The 18,261-nt window shown below is 49.0% G+C and overlaps 1 protein-coding gene and 1 pseudogene across 2 annotated transcripts in view; one reads left to right on the top strand and one right to left on the bottom strand.

The window, feature by feature from the left end:
* The window catches only part of LOC143766880 (uncharacterized), a 46,048-nt pseudogene that overhangs the window by 245 nt on the left and 27,542 nt on the right, over positions 1 to 18,261 (top strand). The gene's annotated exons all lie outside the window — the stretch shown is intronic.
* Positions 1 to 18,261, bottom strand: part of LOC143768285 (uncharacterized) — a 371,133-nt gene that overhangs the window by 338,220 nt on the left and 14,652 nt on the right. The window lies entirely within an intron of this gene.

Raw genomic sequence — 18,261 nt, 5'->3', positions numbered from 1 at the left:
TTCAAGTTAGTCTGCAGTTAGCTATTAGTTATTAGTTATCTATTCAATTTTCCATGCATGGTGAATTATACATAGAGTGGATATTGTTTGGGTAAAATTTTGATCAGGATTTTGAGATGTTTATTTTGACTACTTGTGGTCCTGGGTTATTCACATAAATTGCTTATGTCACACATAATCAGTCGCACTCAATCGCACGTAAGTTCAATTTGAAAAGAGGTACCCTGGACCACTAGCACTCAAAATGACCAGATCAATGTCCTGAATAATATTTGCCAAAAAAAATATCCACTCTATGTGTAGTTAAGAAGTTATTCGCGTAAATCGCTTATGTCGCGCACAATCTAACATTATTAATCGTACGTAAGTTCAATTTGAAAAGAGGTACCCTGGACCACTAGTACTCAAAATGACCAGATCAATGTCCTGAATAATATTTACCCCAAAAAATATCAACTCTATGTATAGTTCAGAAGTTATTCACGTAAATCGTAAATGTCGGTCATAATCAATCGTACTCAATCTAACAAATTTTGCCAAAAAAATTCACAACTCTATGTACAGTTGAAGAATTATACAAAATATGCTAACTCCACATGTGAAACATTTTATCGGTACCTCACTGTTTGCTATCACAACTTACGTAAAGTTTCCATAAGGTTTTAACCCACTAATCTATGTTTAATTCAAGGGTTGTTGAACAGATGCTAAGTTTGTGTGTGAAATTACACTTAATAAAGTTTTACGTCATCAAATTATTTATATGTAATTGTAACGTCATTCTTAACCTTTTTTTAACTTTACATAGTGGTTCTTGTGTAGACATGGGGGTAAGTGGGTGCTCTTGTCCGCTGGCCCGGCCGCCTTTACAAAGACAGCATGGACCATGGCTCATCCCAACTGAACGCCCGACCTCCACAACAGTGGGTGGAACACTACTCATACAACACAGGGTGAGGGAATCACAATATAAGGACTTTCATGTATCCCCAAACAATTAATGGCATATATCACACAACCAGCAAAACACAAAATGTAACAGGCAACAGTTTCTCACCCTTCCACTGGCTCACCAGGAATTATAATATCCGTTCATCAGAGCTTCCAGGGCTACTTACTCCAAGCCAGCAGCACCCTGCTTTCGGCGGGCACCCACCGAGAACGGAATAATGCCAGATTTAGGAAGCTGACTGAGTACCGCAAATTCTGTAGTTAGGTGACTGGATTGTCCCAAGCTGGATACCATCCTTATGTAGTCTTTGATATCTCAGCCGAATCCTTGCATTCGATGCTGAAGTCCATGTAGTCTTATAATTCATGTTCAGTTATGGCCTGAGAATCGGATCCGCAGATCCAGAATTGGTACCATGCAGCAAGAGAGACTTGGTCACTGGACAGTCCTTCTATACCCCTGAGCTCTCAATACAGACTTGGGGCTTCATGATTGGTGGAATAAGAGTGTGCTAGATTGGCTAGATTCCAAGCCGTGTACATAATATCCCTAGTAGTAATGGTGTCTAAAGGTACCTTCACACTAAGCGACGCTGCAGCGATACAGATAACGATGCCGATCTCTGCAGCGTCGCTGTTTGGTCGCTGGAGAGCTGTCACACAGACCGCTCTCCAGCGACCAACGATGCCGAAGTCCCCGGGTAACCAGGGTAAACATCGGGTTACTAAGCGCAGGGCCGCACTTAGTAACCCGATGTTTACCCTGGTTACCATTGTAAATGTACACTACATACTTACATTCCGGTGTCTGTCACGTCCCTCGCCATCAGCTTCCCGCACTGACTGTGAGCGCTGGCCGTAAAGTAAAAGCAGAGCACAGCGGTGACGTCACCGCGGCACTGACACAGTCAGTGTGGGAAGCTGACGGCGAGGGACGTGACAGACAACGGAATGTGAGTATGTACTGTTTGGTTTTTTTTACATTTACAATGGTAGGGTAAACATCGGGTTACTAAGTGCGGCCTTGGTTACCCGAGTGTCCCACGATGATCTCCCCCATAGAACAGTGACATCTGGTGATGTCACTGCTCTAGAGGACCTCCAGTGACACACTGACAGGACACAATGGCTCCTGCAGTGCATCACTGAGAGGTTACTGTAGTTCACTGGTCTCACTTTATGGCAAAAGCTGCATGGGAACTTTCTCACAGCAATGCCAAAAGTGAGACTAGGGACTATATTTTACAGTGGCGGAGGAATACAGTGCGGAAGGATACCTTCCTCCTGTCATTGTATTCCTGGAGCCCCTAGAGAGCGGTCTCATCAGCTGATGCTGCTGCTCTCCACGGGAGATCGTCGTGGGACACTCGTGGATTTCTGCGGACAGGGAGTATATTGTTAGTTTGCTATTTTAATATTTTTTTACAGATGACACTAGCTTTGGGGAACAAAGTGACAAGTGATGGTGAGTATGTACTCTATGTTATATGTACTGTATGTCTATATGTATGTAATGTATGAATGTATTGTATGTATGTAGTATGTATCTAGTATGTATGTGGTATGTTGTATGTATGTAGTATGTTGTATGTACTGTGTTTGTATGTATGTATGTATGTAATATGTTTGTAGTATATAGTGTTGGATGTAGTATGTATGTTGCATGAATGTGGTATGCTTTATGTATGTTGTATGTATGTATGTATGTAATATGTTTGTAGTATATAGTATGTTGTATGTAGTATGTATGTTGTATGAATGTGGAATGTTGTACGTATGTAATATGTTGTATGTATGTAGTATGTAGTATGTATGTAGTATGTATGTATGTATGTATGTATGTAGTATGCATGTTTGTGGGTTTTTTTTTACAATCCACACATTAGCCGGATGATGGGACTACTACTGTCCCATCATTGGCTAATGTGTCAATCACTGTCATTGTAGCAGGCATAGCCGATGGGACTTGTCGTACCATCGGACGATGGCTGAACAAAGACACAAAGACCCCCGGCAGGCCCGCACAGACCCCCGAGAGGCCCGTACAGACCCCCGGCAGGCCCACAAAGACCCCCGAGAGGCCCGCACAGACCCCCGGCAGGCCCGCACAGACCCCCGGCAGGCCCGCACAGACCCTGCCCGCACACACAGTCTCCACCCACGCACCACCCACACTCCATTATAGTGCATCATGACATCATTTGAGCAGCCAATCACAGCCATGCCATTAGTTTACATGGCTAACATGCCTAACAGGATGTGCCCACACTTCTTAGGATCCTCATTGGCTGAATAGAATAAAACTGGCTCATTGCATTATGGGAACTTCCGATTCCGGTATTCAATATTGTAAAAGTATCGGAACTCCGATACAGCGAATATCGGCCGATACACGATATTGCAGTATCGGAATGCTGGAAACAAAGATCACTGTCTGAAGTGCAATGGACAGTGAGCTTATTTGTCTATAAGAAGACATTAGATGTCATGGCGTGGTGTGGTTATTTTTACATTTAGCATTGATAGAAAACAAAAACAAGTATGTTTCCAAATGAATAACACTCTCCTCTTTGTGCAAATTTATAACCTGTGATTTAAGGTATAGCCTTTAACATATTCAACAAACAATGTAATAAACATAGAAAGCAGATTGTACCATCTTCCCCTATGAAATAAGTCAAATTAATTAATTTCACAAATGACCAATTCAGACCCAAAGATTATTATTCTGTGCCATTTATCATTTTCATGGAAACATACTTGGGTTACTTAGGAAATTAAAAAAACATTCTAATGGACAATGGCAGACACAACACTTAATTTGTATTCATGAAATCTCAATGTTGTGTTACCAAGCTAACCAGGTGATTTATATTTTTATTACGTGTTCAGAGTGGCATAGGTGTGTAATATTTTAATGTAAGTGTATGTAATGTTTTTTTAAGAACTCAGTGTGCCACATTAGGGTTATAATTTAAATGTAACTGCATGTAATGTAATTACGTCACCTTTACAATGGACAACATTCCCTATCACAAAGACTAAAAACATGACAACAGACCACACATATTTTCAGGCCTAAGCCAACTAGAACGTCAATCATACAACTCTGATGCAAGATAGCCACACAAATTTACGCCCTGCAAGAGCTAACATGCACGTTGTAACGTTTCGTAAACTCAAACCTGTTAGTTCAACGATGGGTATAGACTCAACCACTGAGACATAACTAAAGTCTCTTATCTGCCTTTTAAAAATCTTAATGTGCCTATGGTTGTCTTCGTACATCAAAACATTCCTAAAGGTACCTTCACACTAAGGGACTTTGCAGCGAGAACGACAACGATCCGTGACATTGCAGCGTCCTGGATAGCGATATCGTTGTGTTTGACACGCAGCAGCGATCTGGATCCTGCTGTGATATCGCTGGTCGTTGCTGAAAGTTCAGAACTTTATTTGGTCGTCAGATCGCTATGTATCGTTTTGTTTGACAGCAGAAGCAACGATGCCAGCGATGTTTTACAATGGTAACCAGGGTAAATATCGGGTTACTAAGCGCAGGGCCGCGCTTAGTAACCCGATGTTTACCCTGGTTACCATTGTAAATGTAAAAAAAAAAAAAAACAGTACATACTCACCTTCTGATGTCTGTCACATGTCCCCCACCGTCCGCTTCCCGCACTGACTGTGAGTGCCGGCCATAAAGTAAAAGCAGAGCACAGCGGTGACGTCACCGCTGTGCTGTGCTTTACGGCCGGCGCTTACACAGTGCAGGGAAGCAGACGGCGAGGGACGTGTGAAAGACACTGGAATGTGAGTATGTACTGTTTGGTTTTTTTTACATTTACAATGGTAACCAGGGTAAACATCGGGTTACTAAGCGCGGCCCTGCGCTTAGTAACCCGATGTTTACCCTGGTTACCCGGTGACTTCGGCATCGTTCGTCGCTGGAGAGCGGTCTGTGTGACAGCTCCCCAGCGACCACACAACGACTTACCAACGATCACGGCCAGGTCGTATCGCTGGTCGTGATCGTTGGTAAATCGTTTAGTGTGACGGTACCTTAAGCCAACAACCTAAAAATTGTATGCACATTAAAATTATCCACTGTATTTAAAATGCATGAATGTTCCACTTTTCACAATGACGCAACTCACTTTAGTTGCATTTCATAGATATTACAAGGATTGATAACAAATAAAATTTATGTCTAATAATCAGTTTACTAAAACCATACTACTAAATCAACAACCTTGATCAGGTACATAAAACTTAATAATCCACATATTTTCAAATTATTGTCAGTGACATGAATATAATAAACATTTATAATATGTAAACTTTCTAATATTACTATAAATTAATTTAATTGCACATAATTTGTGCCTATAATACATAGACTAAGAATATCTATTTGAAGCACTACTTCCTTGCACACTAGCTGACAAGATGATACCTGTCAACAATATTTATACATACACTGTAGCAGTTTCGTATTAAGACAAAAATTTTAAAGCAAGACCTCCAATATCTAACCTTTTTGAGATATCAAAACAAAAATCATTCAAAAAATTTACATTAAGCAAGTACATTTTTAAGTAAAATGTTGAGACTGATCTCATCATTTACTTTTATTCTTAAACATATTAAAAATTTTATATACCCAAATTAGTGTTGAGCGATACCTTCCGATATCGGAAAGTATCGGTATCGGAAAGTATCGGCCGATACCGGCAAAGTATCGGATCTCGCCGATTCCGATACCCGATCCCAATGCAAGTCAATGGGACGAAAATATCGGAATTAAAATAAACCCTTTCTTTCCTTGTAGGTTCATTCTACATGAAGGAAAACAACTAAGAATAATGTAGGATGTATTGGTGGAGGTGGCGGAGACATTAAAGGCACAGAGGTTTAGCCCAATCAAATAGAATAGCAGGAATTTTAAAAAAATTTTAAGACGTTCGGAGTTACAAAGATATTGACTATGTTAAGATTTTTTATTTTGTCAGATATTGATGTTTCACTACTTCAATGCCCTTCACCCTCTTTTTTACTTCTCCCACACTTTCTTCTTCATCAGCATCTTTGACATCAACTTCTTCACCTTATTCATCTTCTTCTTCATCTTCTACCTATTTTATTTTTGTTACATTGTTCATATTCGTTATATTTAACTATTATTCTTCTTCATATTCAACTTCTTCATCATATTCTTATTTGTGACAGGCATTCCCGTAGTTGTTATCTATAAAAGTTTGAAGATTACACCTTCCGTTCTGCCTGTCACAAAAGAGTTACATTTGTCCGCGTTCAGTTTGGCCTGCAGCATCAGGCTTTATCCAGGGGCACCACGAGGAGGAACGGACTCACCCCCATACACTGCTTAGTCGTGCTTATAATTTAGATAATATCTTTTGCTCTGATATTTAGTGTTATGCTTAATGTTCTTCTGCTCTTTGTTCTGCAGCCTCTTGTTCTTCTGCTTCTCGGTCTTCCAGGTCGTCGTCGTCTCCAGGGTCGTCGTCTCCGGGGTCGTCGTCATCGGGGTGGTCTCCAGGGTCATCGTCTCCAGGGTCGTCGTCATGTCAGTGGTTGTCATCTCTGGTGTTGTCGTCATCTTAGGGGTGGTCTTCCGGGTCATCATCTTTAGTCTCTTGAACTTAGAAATGTAGCAGAAGGTACAAGAAGGCTGAGAAAATGCCGAGAAACAGCTGATGGAACTGGAACTCGGATGGCTACCCGAAGGTCCAAGAGCCAATGGAACTACCGAGGACCAGCTGACGTTACTGGAACCCGGTTACTAAGCAGGAGGTACCCATGCCTGAAAGCACTACCAAGGACCACCTGACAGTGGTGGAACTCGGATACCCAGAGGGAGGCACCTAAGCCAAAGGCTCTGCCCGGAACCAGCTGACGGTACTGGAACCAGGATGGGGAGCAGAAGGTACAAGAGCAAAAGACACTGCCGAGAACCAGCTGACGGTACTGGAACCCGGATGGGTAGCCGAAGGTCCAAGAGCCAATGGAACTACCGAGGACCAGCTGACGTTACTGGAACCCGGTTACTAAGCAGGAGGTACCCGTGCCTGAAAGCACTACCAAGGACCACCTGACGTTGGTGGAACTCGGATACCCAGAGGGAGGCACCTAAGCCAAAGGCTCTGCCCGGAACCAGCTGACGGTACTGGAACCAGGATGGGGAGCAGAAGGTACAAGAGCAAAAGACACTGCCGAGAACCAGCTGACGGTACTGGAACCCGGATGGGTAGCCGAAGGTCCAAGAGCCAATGGAACTACCGAGGACCAGCTGACGTTACTGGAACCCAGTTACTAAGCAGGAGGTACCCGTGCCTGAAAGCACTACCAAGGACCACCTGACGTTGGTGGAACTCGGATACCCAGAAGGAGGCACCTAAGCCAAAGGCTCTGCCCGGAACCAGCTGACGGTGCTGGAACCAGGATGGGGACCTATTTAAGCTTGTCTTCCTAGAGCCCCAACTAGCAGTGTTGGAGCAAAGGGTCAGCAGGGGGAGCAGAGTGTAGGCCGAAGCCTGCACTGGAGGCATTTGTAGGTCTGTTGTGTCTGCGTGGCGTTTGCAGGACACGATGCCGGCTACACAGCAGGGGTACAGCTGGCGTTGCTGAACCCCACTGACAGAGTGGCGGGTGTTTTGCTCTGTGCAGCCAGCACTTCCGGGCCCCAACTGGCGGTGATAGAGCCCAGGCTCTGCGGGAGTAGCAGAGTGTAGGCCGAAGCCTAATTGAACCAATTTCAAAGATAACCTTTAACCCCCCCTCAGGGGTTACAAACTAGAAGAGCCACGCCTTATGCAGCAGTAGTGCTGCACAAGTCAAAGGTTGCTCTTTTAATTTTTCTCCTTGCACACGCTGAATGAAACATGTATAACATTTAGCCCTTTATACAGTCAAACTGTGTTGGAGGCGAGAGTTCCCTTCGTAATGAGACGCAGCACAGCTGGCCAAAATACCAACTTGGTACTGTGCGCAGCCTCCTGAGCATCGTTATTTGCTGTACAGGAGTCTGCACTGTCGTGTTATCCCTTGGCCTTGCGCTGTTAGCGCTGCCCATCTTCTGACATCATTTAATGTCGGCCGGTGCGGTTCGCGATGACCATGAATCCCAGCCCCGCAGTGTCTTTACATTGTTAAAACACTGCGGGGCTGGGATTCATGGCCTGGCGCAGTACATATGTTCGCCTCTCACACTCGGGTCCTTACACCTGCTTCAGACTGTGCGGCGTCAGCTGATCCCTTATCGCATGCCACGGCCATGAAGCCGCACAGTCTGAAGAAGGCGGAAGGAGATGAGGGACAGGCGAACATATGCACTGCTCATGCCCATCAATCACACCTTCGCAGTCAAAATAAATAAGACACCGAGGGGCGTTTTGTCGGGCAGGGCGGCCGCAGAGGTGCAGCCAGCCAAACAATGATGTCAGAAGATGGGCAGCGCTACCAAGGGGGTCGCTGCGTGTCATTACAAAGAAAAGTCACACCTGAGAGACGTTTTAATGGTCTCAGGGGACACATTTTAGACGTGTTGCGTTCGGCGTGTGCAAGGAGAGTAACTTAATGAGCCACCTTGTACAAATGCAGCATTACTGCAGTACAAGGTGGCTGTAAAACATACAAATGCCTGGGGGAGGGGGGACAGGTTCCCTTCAATTTCAGTTCTTGTGTCTGCGTGGCTGTTGCAGGACACGATGCCGGCTACACAGCAGGGGAACAGCTGGCATTGCTGAACCCCACTGACACATTGGCTGGTGTTTTTCTCTGTGCAGCTAGCACATCTGGGCGCCAACTGGCGGTGTTAGAGCCCAGGGTCAGCAGGAGGAGTAGAGGGAGCAGAGTGTAGGCCGAAGCCTGCACTGGTGGCAGCTTTGTGTCTGCGTGGCTTTTGCAGGACACGTTGCCGGCTACACAGCAGGGGAACAGCTGGCGGTGCTGAACCCCACTGACACATTGGCGGGTGTTTTTCTCTGTGCAGCCAGCACTTCCGGGCGCCAACTGGCGTTGTTAGAGCCCAGGGTCATCAAGAGGAGCAGAGTGTAGGCCGAAGCCTGCACTGGAGCAAGTTGAAAGGGAACCTTTAACCCCCCCCAGGCATTTGTAGATGAAAGAGCCATCTTGTACAGCACTAATGCTGAAAAAGGTAAACTTAGCTCTTTTAATTATGGTCCTTGCAAACGCTGAACTTGACACTTCTGAAATGTGTCCCCTCACACCGTTAAACCGTCCGGTCGGAGGGTCTTTCCTTTGTCATGTGACGCAGCACAGCCGTCATTCTTACCCCCTTGGCGATGTGCGCCGCCTCCTCAGCGTCGTTTGAATCTGTCCCGGAGCCTGCGCTGTTATGTTAGCCCTTGTCCATGCACACATTTTGCGCTGCCCGTCTTCTGACATCATTTGGTGTCAGGCTGGCTGCGCCTGTGCGGCCGTGCTGGCCAAGATCCCACCTCGCAGTGTCATCCAATGTAATCCCACTGCGGGCCTGGGATCCATGGGCATGCACAGTGCATATCTTCGCCTCTCACTCCCCTCCTTCCAGCTTCTTCAGACTGTGCGGCGTCACGGCCGTGGCATGCTATTAGGGATCAGCTGACGGAGCACAGTCTGAAGAAGGCGGAGGGAGATGAGTGAGAGGCGGATGTTAAGATATACACTGCGTATGTCCATGGATCACAGGCCCACAGTGAGATTAAATCAGAAGACACTACGAGGCGGGATCTTGGCCAGTGCGGCTGCACAGGCGCAGCCAGCCTGACACCAAATGATGTCAGAAGAGGGCAGCGCAAAATGTGTGCATGGCCAAGGGCTAACATAACAGCGCAGGCTCCGGGACAGATTCAAACAACGCTGAGGAGGCGGCGCACATTGCCAAGGGGGTAAGAATGACGGCTGTGCTGCGTCACATGACAAAGGAAAGTCCCTCCGACGGACGGTTTAACGGTGTGAGGGGACACATTTCAGAAGTGTTCGGTTCAGCGTGTGCAAGGAGCACCACGAAAAGAGGCACTTTTTCCTTTTGCATCATTACTGCTGCACAAGGTGGCTCTTTCAGTAACAAACGCCTGGGGGGGCAGGTTACCTTAAATTAAAGTTGTTTTGCCTGCGTGGCGGTCGCATGACACGTTGCCGTATACACAGCAGGGGAGCAGCAGGCATTACTGAACCTCACTAACACATTGGCGAGGTGTTTGGCTCTGTGCGGACAGCACTTCCAGACAACTAGCGGTGTTGGAGCCCAGGGACTGCAGGAGGAGGAGGTGGAGGAGATAGGAGGGATTGCCACACACACAGCTGGGGAACAGCTGACGTTACTGAATCCCAATAACAGAGGAGCGACTGTTGACTGTGCGGACAGCACTTCCAGAAAAAACTAGCGGTGTTGGAGCCCAGGGACTGCAGGAGGAGGAGGTGAACACAGTGTAGGCCGAAGCCCGATTGGAGAAAGTCGAAAGGGAACCTTTAACCCCCCCCCCCAAGGCTGAAAGAGCCAGCTTGTGCAGCACAAAGGATGCAAAAGGAACAGGTGGCTCTTTTCATTATGCTCCTTGCAAACACAGAACTAAACACATTGTGGTGTAGTGACCCCTGTGGCAGCTAGGGGGCGCTCTGTGCGCTCTGTGAGATATGCATGGAGGCGTATCTGTTGTGGTAATAGTGGTGAACCTGTAATCGGCAGTGTTGTGAATGGTCGATATGTGTCGCAGAGGGAGTCTGCGTGGTAAGTCTGATGTATTGTGGTTATGCTGGGACCTGTAGTCCCTCAAGAGTTTGTGTAATGTGTTTAGTTAAGTTTGGGTGACTTACTAGGCTAGTCATGAGAGATGGGAGGGTCAGACTAGCCACACATACACTCCCACCCAGGGGAGTGGTTACCAGTATGTAACGTGACCAGGGTGTGGGTCAGTGTTGGTTGTGAGCTCCCTGTGTGTGGAGCTGAGAGGTGTGTCCGGTAGGTCCTGTGTGGTTCCTGTGTGGAACCTGTGTATGGACCTGACCGTGAAGCTCCCGGATGGTGCTGGACTGTTCTAGGAATGACTAGGGTCCTGCAAGCACCTGAGACGGTCGGTGCTGGATTGTCCTAGGAATGACTAGGGTCCTGCAAGCACCTGAGACCGTGAGACTTGGCTTCGGGTGGCCTGGGTATTGGACGTTCCCGGCTGGGGAAGGACGTCCTGAAGAATACCCGGACTAGGCCACCAGGCAGGGTCCTGGCTACCTGGGTGTTGGGAGGTCCTGCGACGAGGACCGGATCCCTGAATAGCACGAGGTGAGGACCGGGATCTGCAGGGCCAGGGACTGTTACTGTGTGGGGAAGCTGGAGTCCTTCGGTGAGGTCTGGACTGACTACTGTGTGCCAGACAGGCAAGTTGGTGATCCCCGTTAGGCAGCTTACCCGGAAGAGTGTTAACAGAGTGTGGGGAAGCTGGAGTCCTTCGGTGAGGTCTGGACTGACTACTGTGTATTGACCAGGCGAGTTGGTGATCCCCGTTAGGCAGCTTACCCAAAGACTGTTAGAAGAGTCGGCAGGTGGAGCAGTGGCTCCCGTCAGGTACCAAAGAGACTGTTGGTGCCTGTGGTGTTCTATGTGATACAAGTAATGAACTGTGCATTACCCGCTTTATGGCACTTTAATAAACCGCATGGACTGTTTTGTTTATAAACCCGTGCCGTGTGCTTGAATATTGCGGCCAAGCGAGTGTCCCCCAACACACTCAGTAAGAGAAACCTTACAATTGGTGGAGAATTTTGGCAACGATCCCGCTAGCACACGTGGAGTTAATTGCTGTGGCAGAGCCACGAAGGTGACAAGCGTCTAGCTGTAACTCGGCGGGGTTACGAAAGTGACAAGCGTCTGCTGTGACTCGGCGGGGTCACGAAGGTGACAAGCGGCAGCTGTGGAGCCGTGCAGAGCCATGTGGAGAGTAGCCGCGGTTGCAGCGAGAGGTTCCACAGTAGCCGGAGCTGCAGTGGCTTATGGTTGGCAGCACCTGGATGTGCTGGGTGTGTGTGACTGCAGCGGGAGCTGTGGCGGTACCAGCAGGAGCTGGTGAAGTGACATAGAGAAAAAAAAAAAAATTTTTTTTTCCCTTTCAGGTTGTGTTGACTCTTAAAGGGCCAGTACAAGCCCAGAGACAAAGGGGTGTACTGTGTGTACTGGGGCCTGAGTGCCGTGGCGAAGTCCACTGGGTGTGTCCCAGGGAGGGGAGTATCCCTAATAGTGAGCGGGGACCCCAAATGGAGACGGTTGCCCAAAAGGGGGCGGAGTCCCAAAAAGGGGCGGTAACCCGAATAGGGGTAATGGCCCAAAAAGGTGTGGATTCCCGAAGGGGGGCTGAATCCCGAACCGGGGTGGTGTCAAAAAGCGGAACATTTGCCCAAAAAGGGGGTGGAGCCAAAAAAGGGGCAGTAATCAGTGAGGAGTCACGACTATGTCCGATTTGACTGGCAATCAGTGAGGAGCCATGTCTGTGTCCTTTTTGGCTGAATGGAGAGTGTGTGCAGGGGTTGTTAGACCCGGGGAGAGAGGCGTCTTTGCTGAGAACCCTTCCAGGGAGTGCTGGGTCACCTGGGGACGCTAAATGTTGTCAGGCAGCCACTCTCTCCATTACCGCAGCTAATGTTTCCACATGCCATGAGGTGGTTGTAGTCCCGAGTTTGCCGTGTCCTATGGTAATAGGACAAGATTTGATAACACTGTGGGACTGGTGGAAAAAAGGTGAAGTGTTTGTGGTTGTTATGTGTAAGGGTGGTAGTATTAGTGAGAATGCGCCCCCTAGAGTTGACAGTCCTAAGGTGGGCGTGACTAAAGAAGGTGATAAACGTGCCCAACTTACGGACATGCCACCTGAAGTGTGCCACAGTGTGACTGGTAGTGGTCTGGTGAATAAAATAAGTGGAGCTGACACCCAGACAGAAAGGGACGGCTGGTTCCTGGATGACAGATCGGGGGGTGGTGACTCCCATTCAGACGGTGACGAAGGCGGAAAAGAGCGCAGTAAGACTGACTCTGGTATAAGTAGCAAAACTTCCTCCCGTCGCCGAAGACGTAACAGAGGCAAAGGGGCTGAACCAGTTGCACCTTGTGAAGATTTGATAGGAGATACGGAAGACCTGGAGTGTGTGAAGTACTCTGAAGTCCCTGTGAATCAGGACGAGGCTAAGGTTGTCACTACTGAAGCCCTAGAGAGGGTTGAACCTGTTAGTGAGGAGATAGGAAGATCTCTGAAAAGGCAGAGTGTGGGTGAGCAAACTGGCCCCTCTGAAATAGAGCTGATTAAAGTGAAAGAACATGTCAAACGAGAAAGGGTCCTGAGACAAGAGGCTGAGCACAGGGTGAATGAGCTGGAGAAGGAAATCTCGGAGCTCAGAGGTCACCTGTTAACTTGGCAAGGTGTGAACAAAGCCTTAAGGGAAGATGTGAAAGGGCTCAGAGAAGCATTAAGTGGTCTTCTACAAGAGAAGAAGATGCTGGTCGAAGACTCACGTCTGCTAATGCCCATCTTGACCAGGGGTCTGGAAGAGGGTAAAGCTGAAGAAGAGTGGGCGTTAAGAGCCGAACAAGATAGTCACCCGGTCGTGGCGGAGGTCTTGTTGGAAAGGTCGATGGCAAAACAGGGGCCATCCGTTCCTGAAGAAAGTGAGAATCCACTCTTCAAGTGTGTGATAGATGTACCCGAAGAGGCGCAAGATGCATGTACCGGTGAGGGTGTGCATGAAACCTTTAAAAAGGCAGTAGAAGCGTGTAGTGTGCATTGGGCACTAGAGACAAAACAGTTGGTGATACTGTCGACTAAGGAAGTCACAGTGAAGCGGGTAGCTGTCCTGAAGGATATGCATCTACAGTGCCTCCGCACAAAACAGATGATCCTGTTGAGGAATAATGAAGCCACTCGACGTTTGGAGCAAGCCAGGAAAGCTCAAAGTCGTCTGGGCTTGGTGGAAGACACAGTGCGAGTACCCAGACATCTGGTGGGGAAGATCATTGGTAGATTTGGGAAAGTGATGCAGGAGATGGTGAATGTATCCGGTGTAAAGAGACTGAGGATTCCGGCTGATGATGAGGCCCAGGTGGGTGAAGATGGAATGATTCCATTCCTTGTTGTCGGGTCCAAGGAGAGTCTAAGGAATATCAGAATGCTCCTAGAGTATCGCGTGACATATCTGAAAGAAATAGAGCAGCTAAGACTGTACAAACGGCAGGTCAATAAGCAGCTGCAGAACACAGGATGGCGGCCGCCTTCTTCCCAAGGAAAAGGGAACAAAAGGGAACCTCCAAATGGTGGATTGACTGATCACCAAGGAAGAGTTGGAGGCAGTAACTCCTCAGTTAAATCCATGTTGAGTGACCTAGGTGCGAGACCTGGTAGAGAAAATGTGGTGACTAAGGGTTTGGTGACACAGGCAGACTGTGACTTAAGGGCCAAAGCTCAAGGCCTACGTGTTGACCGCTGGGGGCGGGGTAAACCCAACAAGGGTACGATTATGAGTGTTGCTCAAAACCGTTTGAGACAGTCTTCTCGACTGGTAGGACAAAGGAGTGTGTGTGACCTGTCTCGAGATTCCAGGTGTTTGGCAGGTGTTCAACCCTACAGGTGTGAACAGAAGGGGGGGATATGTGGTGTAGTGACCCCTGTGGCAGCTAGGGGGCGCTCTGTGCGCTCTGTGAGATATGCATGGAGGCGTATCTGTTGTGGTAATAGTGGTGAACCTGTAATCGGCAGTGTTGTGAATGGTCGATATGTGTCGCAGAGTGAGTCTGCGTGGTAAGTCTGATGTATTGTGGTTATGCTGGGACCTGTAGTCCCTCAAGAGTTTGTGTAATGTGTTTAGTTAAGTTTGGGTGACTTACTAGGCTAGTCATGAGAGATGGGAGGGTCAGACTAGCCACACATACACTCCCACCCAGGGGAGTGGTTACCAGTATGTAACGTGACCAGGGTGTGGGTCAGTGTTGGTTGTGAGCTCCCTGTGTGTGGAGCTGAGAGGTGTGTCCGGTAGGTCCTGTGTGGTTCCTGTGTGGAACCTGTGTATGGACCTGACCGTGAAGCTCCCGGATGGTGCTGGACTGTTCTAGGAATGACTAGGGTCCTGCAAGCACCTGAGACGGTCGGTGCTGGATTGTCCTAGGAATGACTAGGGTCCTGCAAGCACCTGAGACCGTGAGACTTGGCTTCGGGTGGCCTGGGTATTGGACGTTCCCGGCTGGGGAAGGACGTCCTGAAGAATACCCGGACTAGGCCACCAGGCAGGGTCCTGGCTACCTGGGTGTTGGGAGGTCCTGCGACGAGGACCGGATCCCTGAATAGCACGAGGTGAGGACCGGGATCTGCGGGGCCAGGGACTGTTACTGTGTGGGGAAGCTGGAGTCCTTCGGTGAGGTCTGGACTGACTACTGTGTGCCGGACAGGCAAGTTGGTGATCCCCGTTAGGCAGCTTACCCGGAAGAGTGTTAACAGAGTGTGGGGAAGCTGGAGTCCTTCGGTGAGGTCTGGACTGACTACTGTGTATTGACCAGGCGAGTTGGTGATCCCCGTTAGGCAGCTTACCCAAAGACTGTTAGAAGAGTCGGCAGGTGGAGCAGTGGCTCCCGTCAGGTACCAAAGAGACTGTTGGTGCCTGTGGTGTTCTATGTGATACAAGTAATGAACTGTGCATTACCCGCTTTATGGCACTTTAATAAACCGCATGGACTGTTTTGTTTATAAACCCGTGCCGTGTGCTTGAATATTGCAGCCAAGCGAGTGTCCCCCAACACACTCAGTAAGAGAAACCTTACAACATATTATAAAATGTGTCCCCTGATACCGTGAGACCGTCCCGGAGGTGGGACTTTCCTTCGTAATATGACGCAGCAGAGCCGTCATTCCTACCCCCTTGGCGCCGTGCCCCGGCTCCTCTGCGTTGTTTGATTCCGTCCCGGAGCCTGCGCTGTAATGTTATCCCTTGGCCAGGCACACTTAGCGCTGCCCATCTTCTGACATCATTTGGTGTCAGGCTGGCTGCGCCTGTGCGGCCGCGCTGGCCGAGAGCCCGCCTCGCAGTGTTGTCTAATGTAATCCCACCCCGGGCCTGGGATCCGTGGCCATGCGCAGTGCATATCCTCGCCTCTCACTCCCCTCCCTCCGGCTTCTTCAGACTGTGCGGTGTCACGGCCATGGCATGCTATTACGGAACAGCTGACGGCGCACAGTCTGAAGAAGGCGAAGGGAGATGAGTGAGAGGCGGAGGTGAAGATATGCACTGCGCATGCCCATAGATCCCAGGCCCGCAGTGTGATTAAATCAGAAGACACTGCGAGGCGGGATCTCGGCCAGCGCGGCCGCACAGGCGCAGTCAGCATGACACCAAATGATGTCAGAAGAGGGGCAGCGCTAAGTGTGCCTGGCCAAGGGATAACATAACAGCGCAGGCTTCGAGACAGAATCAAACAACGCTGAGGAGCCGGCGCACGGCGCCGGGGGGTGAGAATGACGGCTGTGCTGCGTCACATTACGAAGGAAAGACCCACCTCCGGGACGGTTTTACGGTATCAGTGAACACATTTTATAAGTGTTAAGTTCTGCGTGTGCAAGGAGCTAAACAAAAATAGCTACCTTTTCCTTGTGCAGCATTACTGCTGCACAAGGTGGCTCTTTCAGTAACAAACGCCTTGGGGGGGGGGGACAGGTTCCCTTACACTTCAGTTGCTGTGAAAGCGTGGCGGTCACAGGACACATTGCCGGCTACACAGCTGGGGATCAGCTGACGTTACTGACACCCAATAACACTGGGTCGTATGTTTTGACTGTGCAGACGGCACTTCTGAGCCTCAACTGGCGGTGTTGGAACCCAGGAACTAAAGTTCAGGTGGTAGAAAGAAGAACACAACTGGAGACCTGGATACTGTAGACAGTCACCTAATTATTTAATCAGGAAGAGGAGTGGCAAATTCCTGCGAGATCCAGGCCTGGTTCATTTTCAGGAAAGTAAGTCGGTCAGCGTTATCGGAGGATAGTTGCATGCGACGGTCAGTTAGTACACCACCTGCAGCACTAAAGACGCGTTCCGATAATACACTAGCCGCAGGGCAAGCCAGCACCTCCAATGCATACTGGCTTAGCTCTGGTCTTGTATCCAGCTTTGAGACCCAAAACTTGAAAGGGGAAGAGCCGTCTGGGAGTACAGCAAGAGGGCAAGACATGTAGTCTGTCACCATCTGACGGAACCGTTGCCTCCTGCTGACTGGAGCCGTCTGTGATGGTGTAGACTTTTGTGGCGGGCACACAAAACTGTGCCACAGTTGGGCCATACTGGTCTTGCCTTGGGCAGAGGCACTGCTTCTGCTCCCTCTTTGTGCAGAGCCTCCTCCACTGCCTGGACGCACTGAGCTGCTTTGTAATGCACTAGCAGCACTTCTCTCAGTTGGAATGGAGAAGATGATGGAATTCACCAGTGTCTCTTGGTACTCCCGCATTTTTCGCTCCCGGTTCAACGGTGTGATGAGGCTTTCTACGTTGTCCCGGTAGCGAGGATCGAGGAGGGTGAACACCCAATAATCAGACATGTTGAGAATGTGGGTGATGCGGCGGTCGTTTCTCAAGCACTGCAGCATGTAATCCACCATGTACTGCAGACTGCCAACTGGCCAAGAAACGCTGTCCCCTGCTTGAGGCGTGATCTCTGCCCGCTCGTCATCACCCCACCCTCGCTGTACACACTGACTACTGGACAATTGTGTAACTCCCTCCTCTGGACGGATGTCTTCCTCCTCCATTGACTCCTCCTCACAAAGTGTCCCCTGCCTACGCGTTTGTGAGGAACCACGTGGCGCTGACTGTCCAGAAGATGATGGAAATGGTGAATCCTCATCCTCCACCTCTTCCACAACATCATCCCTTAGCGCTTGCAGTGATTTTTCAAGCAGGCAGATAAGGGGGACAGTCATGCTGACTAGTGCATCATCTGCACTCGCCATCCGCGTGGAATAATCGCAGGGACGCAAAACCTGGCAGACGTCCTTCATAGTGGCCCACTCTGGTTGTGAAGTCTGAACGGCGCGGAGTGCGACTTCTTTGTGCCTGATGCAGCTGGTACTCCATTACTGCTTGCTGCTGCTCACACAACCGCTCCAACATATGTAACGTGGAATTCCACCTGGTAGGTAGGTCACATATGATGCGATGTTCCGGAAGGCGGAATCGGCGCTGCAGAGCCGCAATGCGCGATTTTGCCGTGCTGGAACGCCGCAAGTGAGCACACTCTAGGCGGTCCTTGTGCAGCAGTGCATCAAGATCCGGA

The sequence above is a fragment of the Ranitomeya variabilis genome, chromosome 4 (genome assembly GCF_051348905.1).
Source record: "Ranitomeya variabilis isolate aRanVar5 chromosome 4, aRanVar5.hap1, whole genome shotgun sequence".
Lineage (NCBI taxonomy): Eukaryota > Metazoa > Chordata > Amphibia > Anura > Dendrobatidae > Ranitomeya > Ranitomeya variabilis.
Note: the sequence above shows the minus strand (reverse complement) of the source record. Positions and strands in the feature narration are given on the sequence as shown.